We start from the raw sequence: 12823 nt of genomic DNA, 5'->3' as shown, positions 1-12823 counted from the left end.
CTGCTTGTGCCGCCATTTTGGGCTTCCTTTACGCTCGAGCTCGCTGGGCTGGCACTTTAAAATAGGCAACCGTGATTGGTTGGGAGAGTAAGACCTGCTGCAATGTAGACATAATAACTAAAATGTACTAACTGTTGAAAACAACAATGAACAATACTTAACGGAATATTTATGAAGGTGTCACCCAGTTACCAAAGGACAAAAAAAAAAAGTATGAAAAGAATTTCAAAAAAGAAAAAAAATAACACTTCTAACAACGACATTGTTAGTTACTTTAAGTGTGCATCAATTCTGCGTTTTTAAGTATTGTCACCACAGTAATTTGATTGATTGATTGCTATATTTTAAGGCGTCTTTTTTTTTTTTAAGTACGTATTTCACAGGGAATTCCATGAAGGTAAACGTTTTACACTGCACCTTAAATAATCATCCACGCCACTGGCGGACTCAGGGGGGGGGCCCTCCTGGAGCCCCCACGGTTGAAAAACGTCTCTCTTAAGTGCCCTTTTGAGTGGCAAAAATGCCCTTTTGAGTGGCGAAAATGAGAGGACGTGCCCTATTGGTGCCCCTCCAATGGTCTAAACTTGACCATGTGCCCCCATAGTTGAAAAACGTTGCACTAAAATGCCCTTTTGAGTGTCAAAATTAGAGGATGTGCCCTATTGGCTGCCCTTCCAATGGTCTAAACTTGACCATGTGCACTGATGGGGTCCCATGTTGTGCAGAAGGTGCCCTTTTTTTCTTTTTGCCCCTGCCCTTCAAACAGCCTGAGTCCGCCACTGATCCAGGCAACCACTCCGCTAACTGATTTGTGTCCTAGTTTTGTTGTGTTGTAACGAATGCATTCAAAGACCATGAAGCCAGTTTGTTGAAGGTTTTTTTACTTTGTATTTTGTGCTCTTTTTGTACTTGCTGTCTGTGAGACACTTATACAACAACTAGTCTGTATTTGGGTGGTGTCTGTAAACCTGAGAACACAATATAGGTGTTTTAAGTTGTTTTTATATTTGAAAACTGGGTTAGGATTGGGGCTGTTGGTCGCTTTGTTTTCCAGGTCAGGGGTAATAACGTCATACCATGTTGTAGCCGTCGCAGTATTTATTTTTCTTATCGAGCCTAAGAATGGTTCAGAATGTAACTTTCTACATGAACAAAAATATATTAGGAGAATATTACGTGAACAAAAAAAAAGAATAAGAAAAAAGAATAATCGTTTAAACCAATGGGTTTGTCTGATTAGTAATAATGGTGATATAATGGCATTCAAATGTAATAATCGTGTTATAGAAGATTGGGAAATGATGAAGATGAAAGTTCTCCAGACAAGCCTACAGATGAGGTATATGAACAACACATTCATTGTACTAAGCTATGCATGTTTTTCTATGGAACCCTGCTGTGTATTGGTTCAAATCCCTGTTTATTGCCACCGTTTTGGGTGGGTGGAAGTCTGCATGTGTGCGTTTGAGTGTGTGCGTGTGTGCTTGCGTGCTTCCGTGTGTGTGTGTGTGTGTGTGTGTGTGTGTTCATGCCTGCGTGTGTATGTTTGTTTAGGTGTGTGTGTGTGTGTGTGTGTGTGCATGCGTGTGTGTGTGTGTGTGCTTGCGTGTGTGTTAGGTGTGTGTGTGCGTGCGTGCATGTGTGCTTGACTGTGTGCGAGTGCGTGCTTGCATGTGTGTTGGGTGTGTGCGTGTGCGCGCAGGTTTGGTGTGTGTGCATAGTGTGTGCGTAGAGTGTGTGTCCTGTACCCCAGGGGGAGGTCTGTGTTGGGGTACCAGGCCTCCCTCTCGGCCATAACTGTGGTTCCTCCTGGTCAATGTTTGCTAAAAAAAACAGCATCATAGCCTTATTTTTAACAATCTATTAAACTCAATTTCATGGGGAAATTCACTCGTGTCACTGTGTCTCATTGGCTACGTCTGCAGTGTATGATGTGCGGTACACGGGTGTTCATGCATGCAGGGATAACAGTTTGGTTTGTGATGGACTTCCATTACAGTAGCATAATGTTGGAATAAACATGATATACCCCCCCCCCCCCACCTTCCCACAACCTTCCTGAGGAGGGGGAGGGGGTCTGGAGGGAGGAGGGAGCTTCAGAAGCTGAAGCTTTTTGGGTTTGTCATGGTTGACAGGAAGCTGCTGTCTCACATAGGGCTTTCACACGGCCAAGGAACCGTTCCCGTTCCCGTTCTGGAACCTCCGAACCTTGGTGCTGTCTGGTGAACCAGCCCGCGTTCATACCAGTGTAACCGGAACCATCCGCGTCATCAACGTTGGGTGACGAAGGGGCGGGATAAACAAAAATGTCACAACAAGATGGCAGCTACTTCACTGGAAATGAGGATAATATCTTCCACTACAGTATCTAAAATAAACACGATTTTCTATGACAAAAGACACTTTCTAAACACGTTCTCTTACGAGCCAGCTGCACCGTTACTGGAATAGAAATGGCTGACGAAGTTTGCGATCGCGTGCGTGTGTTTGCTGAGCATGTGAGGGAGATAGAGAGAAAGATGTAACTTTTGATAATGTTTTTAATCACTAATGATTAGATTTAGATTAAATTACATTGTGTCTCCTTCCTTCTTGCTGGTCTTCACAGCCTAGAATATGACACACCTACTGAAGACATCACGGTTCTAGTTTTTGGTTCACACTGAGAACCACTATTTTCTGGTTCCAGCTGCGAACCAATTTATTTTCGGTCTGAACGCGCCGGCCGGTTCCAGACTGGGTTCGGGAACGCGAACCGGAACGGTTCCTTGGCGGTGTGACAGCCCCAACAGTGGTCAGGTCCTCAGACAGGTTGAGATAATGAGGGTTTGCAGTGTTGGGGTCCAGAATCAAAGCAGCTGAAGAAGGGTAACCGTAGTAACGTCATTTACTAAGACCACAGGTCCGTAACGTACCACACCCAAACATCCTTGATTTTGGAATCATCATCTTGAAAGATTGTAAGGATCCTTGACCACACCTCACCCACCACAGCAACCTCTCACAAAATGGATGTGTCATCCCACCGATGACCACCCGGTGGTGATCTATCACCACGAACCTGCACACACGGTCATTCCTTCACATTATTCATTGAAGTGTTCAGGAGCGACGTTTATGGAGGACCAAGTCTGACAAAATTAACAATAAATATATAGACACATAAATGAATGTATGAACAAATACACATACAAATACACACAGTATACCGCAATACATTTCTATATGTATTTATTCTTTTCCACATTTATTCTTTCTTTTCCACATTCATTCTTTCTTTTCCACATTGTTTTCCACATTCATTCTTTCTTTTCCACATTGTTTTCCACATTCATTCTTTCTTTTCCACATTGTTTTCCACATTCATTCTTTCTTTTCCACATTCAAGCTTTCATTCTTTCCCCGATTATCAGTAATGTATGCAAATATAGGGGCGTGTCTTGCATGTTGTCCTCGCCCCACGCATTTTCATTGGTTGATGCCCCACGCATTTTCATTGGTTGATGCCCCACGCATTTTCATTGGTTGATACCGCGCACTGTTTTTTTGCACAGTGTTTGAGTGACTGTTATTTTGCACTCTATTGACACTCTTCAGTTCCAGCACCTCAGCAAAGTCTGATAATGGATGAGCGGTGGTATTTTCACTATTTGCAGTAATCATATTGACATGTCTAGAAAATATTAGCAGAATATATACAATGAAATGAAATAGACTCGATGCATTGCCTGGGAAGACATTAGATGTGACCATTTCTTAATGTTCTTGCTCTGTACAGAAAGTATGCAGCAACTTCAAAAAGTACATTTGAGGTACACACACTGTCACATTCTGTGCTTCATGTGTTGTGTAGACAGGCATACCCATGCACATACAATTGTAGCCAGTGTTATTTCAGAATTATTTGAGATTTTTCAGACATAATACTGTATTTCGACAGTGACAGTGAAAATAGTGTACATTCCGTCCGTGTTTTGTGATTCAGCATTTGCAGACATTTTTAAGAGATGTATTTCATAGCTATTGGCGAAAACAATCTTAGTTTGGTTCTTTCATTTCTATTATTGTTCATCACCTGTATTTTCTTTACAGCTTTGATTATACAGTTTTTCTCAATTGCTAAAACACATTTCACAAAACTTCCCTCCATTTCCCCAAAACTCTAAACACAACACACTTTTCTAAAGCTACATAAGCAAAACCACACGTTCTCTCTTCAAAACTCAAACTTTCACACCAAAACAGCTGCTCAAAGCCTGCAAAAATGTAAACACTATATGCATCATTACAGACTACAACAAAACAACTGAAAACACAATGTTCAGTGTGTGAGAATGTTCTTTTTTTTTTCACGACTGCCAAAGCACATTTTTAGAAACCTTACAGTATCTGTTCTCAGAATATATCACTGTAGAGTATTGGGCATTCATAGATGTGTGTGTGTTTCATATGAACAATATGTAAATCTACAGAAAATACAGTATGTATGTTACAGTACATGTGGGAAAACTAGGGTTAGGTGCTAGGGTGACTTGGTACATGCTGGCATGTCTAACTCTAACCTTAACCCTAACCCTACCCCTAATCCTAACCCTAACCTTAACCCTAGCACCCTAGCACCTAACCCTAACCCTAGTTTTCCCACATGTACTGTATTCCCACATGTACCGTAACATGTACACAACTGTACTGTATCACAACTCAATGCAAACACTACAGAGGATCCATTACACACAACAATACTCACTGAAAACAATGTTCAGGGTGTGATGTTTTTTTTATTTATTTATGGAACTATACCACACACACACACACACACACACATTTTAAATGCTTTATTTATGTCCACATACAAAGTACAATTCTAAAGGACATAAATACTAACAGTGCATTTTGACATCCTGGAAACAATTTGTTACAGTAATGCTGAGCCAACAACCAGTTCTGCCACACACAGGATGTTATTCGCACAAGACCAGTGGGTTGATCAATACTAAAAGACAGACAGTATCCCGCTCATGGGTACAGGAAGCACCGCCTTCTCCATATTGAGCGGCTACCAATAATAGCGGATATTGAGCAGTATTTTGCTAACTGTTTGGCCCTTCTCTTAGGAAGACCAGCCATATGAAGGCCTCTAACAACAGACTTATGAACATGGCCCAGGCTGCCAAATATAAAAACTAAAAGTTGACATCTGTAGCCCAGTTGTGATATGGCCTGCTCCAGCTGTTGGTATTTTAAGATTTTGGTTAAAAAGGCTTCCTCTAGGCTATGGTCAAAGGTGCAGCCAACTTCTAAAATAAGCACCTCTCTGTGGTTTTCGTTGACAATTACAACATCAGGGGTGTTTGCTGAAATATTGGAGAACACTCCTACTGACTCTTCGTCGCTACACAAACTGAACATGTGGGGCTTTACAGTGGAGTGCTTGTACAGCGTTGCGGCAGGCCTGAATATGGAAAAGACACCCTCTGAAATCAGATCCACAATTCGATCATGCCTACATATGTAGAGCCCTTTATACGCATGACAACCATTTAAGATGTGGGGCATGGTTTCAGTTATCTGCTGGTGACTGTGATGTATGCAGTGTGGGCTATGACTGTCAGGAAGCCAGATGGAAAGGTTTAGCTTTGTTGGTAAAACCTGCAGCCTAGCTTTTAGAGTGAAGGTGACAATACACTCGTCAAGAGTTACGCTTTTGAACACTGCGTGAGAGACAGAGTGATCAGCAGCAGGGAGACATGCCAGCTTCCCTTGCAATTTCAGTTCAGTCCAATGCTGTCGTTGTCTTTGACGTAGCGCCATCATAAGGTGTCCCCGGGTATTGACTGGTGGGAGAAGATGATCTGTCCCACAGATGTTAATGGTTGCCCTCACTGAGATGCTGGGGTCAGTGATGATCCCCTCAGAGACAGCCACCGCCACTGAGTTTGACCCCACCCACTCCAGGGCCACGTTGTTCCAGCCGCAGAGATCGTTGAGGTCAGGCCAGTCAGACCACACTCCGAATCCAGGGGAGTGAGTGTCCAACTTTCCACTGGCTTTCCTCTTAAATCCCAGGAAACTAGACTCTGATGGACGCGCCATGGGGACCTTGCGTCTCCGTAAGTCCAAGAACAGTGAGGCTCTAGCCATCTCCCTCACACACTGGTCGTCACTGTTCAGCATGTTCAGGAGATGGCTGAGTCTGGTGGCAAAATAAGTCCACTCAAAGTTAGGAACTCCGAGTCCGCCCTCCTGTTTGCTGTGGAATATGATGTCACGTGTGGTATGAGTGTTCAGTCCAGTCCATTTTCTAAACAAAAGTACGGTCTTATCGTTCATTTCACGTAGAGACTTGCGTGGAATGTGTACATTAGAAAACAGATGCTGAACCTTGACCAGAGCTATTTGTCTGACTGCTTCTAGTTTCATGATGAGTGGCAGGGGTGATGCATCTATCAAATCAAGCCTGGTGGAGTACTCAGAAATGATGTCTGCAACTTGATCTTTCCACTCTCCTGCCACGTTGAATTTATGACCCAGATATGTGTATGTTTCATGCAATGAATAAGCTCTGAGTGGCTGGTTATTGATTTTGAATACAGGTGTGGTATCTGATTTAGATCGGTACCAACGGTTTCCCCCGCTCCGTCTTTCATAAAACACTGCACATTTGGAATATTTAACCTCTAATCCAGACCAGTCCAAATAGGAGTCAGTTCTGGAGAGCATGGTGTTGATAACTTCCTCCTGCCTGGAGGCTATGACCACATCATCTGCATACCCCTGGACAGGGTTAGGGGAAATGATATTTGGGGGAGCACAGTTACAAAGCCACTTTAACCAGTGATTTATGGCGAGTACAAAATTGACTGCACTCCATGGACAGCCTGTCTTGATACCAATTTGGAGAGGTATTGGATCTGTGAGCTGTTTACCACAGATTACCTGAATGAATGAACCGGAGTACACATCTTTAACAATGTCATAAAAAACCTTGGGTAGATGTATGTCTTTCAAAGCTCTTAACATGACATTATGTGCTAAAGTGCCGAATGCATCACGAAAATCAAGAAACACAGTATAAAATTTACTTGACCCATGCTTAAAATCATCGATACCTGTCTTGAGACAAAACACATGCTCATTCATGCCCTGACGGTTAACATAGGCCTTCTGCTTAGAAGATAAGATGTTTTCATCAACAAGCCATGGTAAAACCCGTGCAAGAATGCGTTTCATGAACACCTTATAAATGGTAGGAAGAAGTGAAATGTCTCTCCAGGTTGATGGATTGTCCGGGATATTGTCATTTTTGGGTATTCTATGAACAAGAGCACCTTTCCATGAGTCGGGCACTCTTTTATTTTCCAAACAGGTATTAAAGATAGATGTTAATACATCAGGCTGCGTAGCTTTGAGAGACTCCTAAGAGACATCATCCATGCCACTGGATTTATTGTTGGGGAGATCGCGCAGCACAGTCTCCACCTCAGCGTGCGTAAAATGCGCAGTGTCTGGGAGACAGGCCGGCTCCGTGTTGGGTACAGTATTGTGCCATGGTGGTGGTGGGAGTGCGTTGTCAATTGGCTTTTCTCCCCGACACTTTCGCTGATAGTATGAATGCACTTGCTCGCAATTACTGGGGCACGGGGGAGGGGCGGGGAATTCACTGTTGTTGAGAATAATCTGAATGGCCTTAGCTCGCTTACACTGCCAGAGATAGGAACGTTTGTTTCGGCTCACCTTCCTCGTCCGTTGGTCGCCTCCCACCGGTGTTAATGACGGCTGCACTGTCTCTCGGAGGAACCGCAGTTGCGATTCGATCCAGGGGTTTAACAGCGCCGGTGTTAATGCGTCAGGGAGTAGTTCTTTCAGCGGAAACTTTTTCAGAACCCGTGCGACATATTTCAGGAGGGGGAAGTCGAGCGGGTGTCCACAGTGGTTCTCAGGTGTAAATACGTCGTTCCTGAAGAATATTCCATTCAAGAGGGAAATGAGACGGAGCCAGCTTCTCGGATCTCCAGATGAAACGTAGGTGTCAGCATGGCGGCTCCGGTCTGCCAAACTGCTCCGGTAAGCTCTCTCCTGGACTTGAAAGTCCGACCACTGTTGCTCGTTCAGGGGCTGCACCCAGTCAGAAAAGTCCTCTCGAGTCTCCCTGCCCAACAGGTGTTCTGGGGTTGGGTCGGAGGGACGCCATTGCTGGCGGTAGACTCTTCCACTTTGGAGTGCTTGTTTGAAGGCAACTTTGATTGCTGAAACCAGACACATTGTCCAAACTAATCGCCACAATATCATTCTGCACATTACTGCATTTACGGCGGCAGTTACGACGGGTGTGCGCTTAGATGTTTAGAATGGTGCGCTCCGGCAGAGGAGCTACGTCCGCACACGTCCACACACACACACACACACACACACACACACACACACATTACACACAACAATACTCACTGAAAACAATGTTCAGGGTGTGATGTTTTATTTATTTATTTATGGAACTATACCACACACACACACACACACACACACACACACACACACACACACACACACACACACCACAATCATTTGCAACAAGTGTCTTACATTTTGAGTCGTTATGTTTAATGAATGAAGCCAGGTGTGTTCATTGTGTTCAAATGTTGCTGACTGTGGCAAGCATTTTGCATCACATGAGCTTTAATTTGAGAATTTGAGCAGAGTTTTTTGCAACTTGTGTTTTAGCAAGACACAATGTGTTTAGACTTATGAGAAAAGGAGGATTGTGTTTTGTGAATTGTGTCTTCATGTGAAATGTGTTTATGGTTTTGGCAAATGGGGGCTAGTTTTATTAAATGTGTTTAGAGAACTGGTCATTTGGTTTAGAGAATTGGCTTTTGTGTATTATCAATTGGGAAAAACTGTAATTAGATCAATGTGAAAGTCAATTGAGAATATAAGTTCAAAATAAATGTAATAAGGACGCTTAGTAACTAGCTAGATAAACATTACCACTAACTCTAAACTAGCTTGCTAGCTAAAGTTACCTGAGGTAACTTACCTCTAAATATGGATCTGACTGGGGCTAAGTTAATTTATTTGAGGGGGTAAACACACACTTTATTTGTTTTTTTGCTTTGAACAAATTACTTACCAACAAGGCATCTGCCTATGGTCCTAGCGGTCACCAGCAACTAGACTCACTGAACATGTAACTACAGAGATGTGTGAAACCTGGACATAAACAAAACCTTCCAAAAGGGTTTAGGCAAGGCAAGTTTAGTTGTATAGCACATTTCATACGACAAGGGCAATTCAAAGTGCATTATATGCACACATTATATAAAGACAATAGCCTACAGTAAGAGGAGTAAGTAAGATTTGTATGTATTGTATGTGTTATTATCCATATTCTAAAGGCTTGCTTAGATTAGTTTTAGATTAGTTTTTACTGATTAGATTTCTATTCTGGAAAAGTCTGTATATTTTACAGATTACAATACAAATTATATATAATAACCCTAACCCTAACCCTAAACCCATGGATGGGTACATTTATTGTTTTCAGAATTTTTAAGTTGAAATATACAAATTATACATTATCTACTTAAAATAGGCATTTTCCCAGACTTTTCTAGGGATGTATAGGAATAAAAAAATCACATCTAGAATTTGCCCACCCAGATGGTAATGAAATGTTCAGGTACTCTTGGCTGAGTGCTTTACCACGTCACGCACAGTATCAACCAATGAAAATGCGTAGAGTGCGTCTAAGATACGCCCCTATATTTGCATACACATCTGACAATGACAAAGACAAACTATTCTATGTGAATAGCTAGGTGAAAACAACATTGTCTTTCGCTTTATCAGTAATGTATGCATTATCAGTAATGTATGCAGCATGTTGTCCACGCCCCTGCGCATTTTCATTGGTTGATACTGCGCGAGACGTGATGAAGCCCTCAGCCGAGAGCAGACACTCCATTCCACTCAGCATGTTTTTAAAATAAAAAAAAGGGTTAGGGCATATGAATCATAGTGGAGGTATGATATGAATGAATGAATGAATGAATGAATGAATGGACTTTATTGTCATTGCTACAGTACAGGTACCAAACAACGAAATTTAGGAGGGGTGGCTCCCCTGGTGTTAGGAAAGGAAAAAAAAAAAAAACTTTTAGAAAAAGAATAAAATCACAAGAAGGTAAGGAGCTGGTTTACATAAATAAAGGCTATGTACACAATCCACTGTACTATACTGCACAGATAGTCAACTAGGGTTGTCATATTGCACAAAAGTATTTTTTCACGTTATTTAAAGTGTCAGTTTGCAGGCTTGAAATGTACATGTTTGTGCCTCAGCACTAGCTGCCATACAATCCGTCCAGACTGTCCTGGGCCCAGAACTTAGGCCTTTGCTGTGTTCAGGGCCTTGACGGCCCTGTGGTAGAAGCAGTTCTTCAGTCTGTTTGTCTTAGCGGCCGGGGTCCTGTACCTCCTTTTCGAGGGCAGCCTGATAAAGTGTACGTGCCCAGGGTGGGTCGGGTCCCTGGAGATCTTGGAGGCCTTCCTGAGACAGCGTGTGTTGTACAGCTCTTCCAGAGAGGGGAGGGGGGCGCCGGTGATCTTCTGTGCTGTTCTCACGACTCTCTGTAGCGCGTTTCTCTCCGCTGTTGTGCAGCTGTAGAACCAGTTGCAGATGCCGTAGGTGAGGATGCTCTCCACTGCGCCGCGGTAGAAGGCCACCAGTATCTCCTGCTTGTTGTGTTCTTTCCTGAGGCATCTCAGGGTGTATAGCCGCTGTTGTGCATATCGCATATATATGGCATATATATATATATATTCTTTGGTGGAAAGGCATTTTTTAAAGCCATTTTTAGTCACCACAAGTCTGTTCAAACCCAGGCAGCGAGACCAGCAGGAAAACACAACTAGATCTTCTATAATTCTAACTGGATAGTACTTCGTTTCCAGTCATAGTCAGCTAGATTGCTTACTTAGCTACTTAGTAATTGTTTTCAGAATTTTAAAGTTTAAATATACAAATTATACATTATCTACTTAAAATAGGCATTTCCCCAGACTTTTCTAGGGATGTATAGGAATAAAAAAATCACATCTAGAATTTGCCCACCCAGATGGTAATGAAATGTTCAGGTACTCTTTTGAAACACACTTCTCCCTTCATCCAGGACACCTTGTGCATATTCTACCCACAAATAGAGTGCTTTATCCCGCATATTTAATAAAGTTACATCATTGACAAAGTTCCAGACTGGGTCTTATCGATGGTTTGCTGTGCTGGGCTGTCACTACCATTTTCACCCACAAGAGTGCAGCGTCTAGCCATTTATGGAGGCCTACATCGACTGAGAGCAGCCGTTCCAATTCACTTTTTACCCCAATATAGAGTGCCATATGCCCCCAATAAAGTTAGAATGCATTGAAAAAACACTTCTCCCTTCAAGCAGGACACCTTGTGCATTTTCTACCCACAAATAGAGTGCTTTATCCCGCATATTTAATAAAGTTACATCATTGACAAAGTTCCAGGCTGGGTCTTATCGATGGTTTGCTGTGCTGGGCTGTCACTACCATTTTCACCCACAAGAGTGCAGCGTCTAGCCATTTATGGAGGCCTACATCGACTGAGAGCAGCAGTTCCAATTCACTTTTTAGCCCCATATAGAGTGCCATATGCCCCCAATAAAGTTAGAATTCATTGAAAAACACTTCTCCCTTCAAGCAGGACACCTTGTGCATTTTCTACCCACAAATAGAGTGCTTTATCCCGCATATTTAATAAAGTTACATCATTGACAAAGTTCCAGGCTGGGTCTTATCGATGGTTTGCTGTGCTGGGCTGTCACTACCATTTTCACCCACAAGAGTGCAGCGTCTAGCCATTTATGGAGGCCTACATCGACTGAGAGCAGCAGTTCCAATTCACTTTTTAGCCCCATATAGAGTGCCATATGCCCCCAATAAAGTTAGAATTCATTGAAACACACTTCTCCCTTCATCCAGGACACCTTGTGCATATTCTACCCACAAATAGAGTGCTTTATCCCGCATATTTAATAAAGTTACATCAACAACAATGTTCCAGGCTGTGTATTATGGATGCTTTGGGTCATGGTACTGTTGCTCACGGCCATACTAGCCTGAATACGCCCGATCTCGTCCGACCTCGGAAGCTAAGCAGGGTTGGGCCGTGTTAGTACCTGTGTACATACATCTACTGATGCCTCTGGACACATCTTCAGTGATGTTCCTGGAATCATCGGGCGTTTCGGGTCTTTCAACATCATACACCCTCCTCCAGGTGACCCAGTCGGGGCTGATCAGACCCCAGCTTGTGTCCAGATGGCTTACTAGCTACCATGACTCCATGGCTCTCCTCTTTTGAGCCACAGCCATCTAGAGGCTCTCTCTGCCGCATTGGTGGTACTGTGGATGGCTCTCCTCTTTCTCTCTCCATCGATGCCCAAACTGCTGAAGGCTCTGGCCAAGGAACGGGCTGCAAATCCTCTGCAACCAACCTCTACTGGGAAACACCTCGCTCTCCAACCAGCCTGCTGGCAGTCACTGACCAGTCCCGCGTACTTGGAGAGCTTCCTCTCAAAGGCTTCTTCCAAGCGGTCTTCCCACGGGACTGTCAGTTCCAGCAGCACTGCTTGCCTGGTGGACTCAGACAAGAGAACAATGTCTGGTCGCAGGGTGGTGACTACAATGTGGCTGGGGAACTTCAGCTGATGTTCAAGGTCAACCAACAGCTGCCAGTCTCTTGCAGAGGTCAAGATGCCTGCAGATGTTTTCCTGGCAGGGGTTGGCTGCTCCCCAGCTC

This window comes from Nansenia antarctica (assembly GCF_963989245.1).
Source record: "Nansenia antarctica genome assembly, chromosome: 2".
Taxonomy (NCBI): Eukaryota; Metazoa; Chordata; class Actinopteri; order Argentiniformes; family Microstomatidae; genus Nansenia; species Nansenia antarctica.
This window is presented reverse-complemented; position numbering follows the sequence as displayed.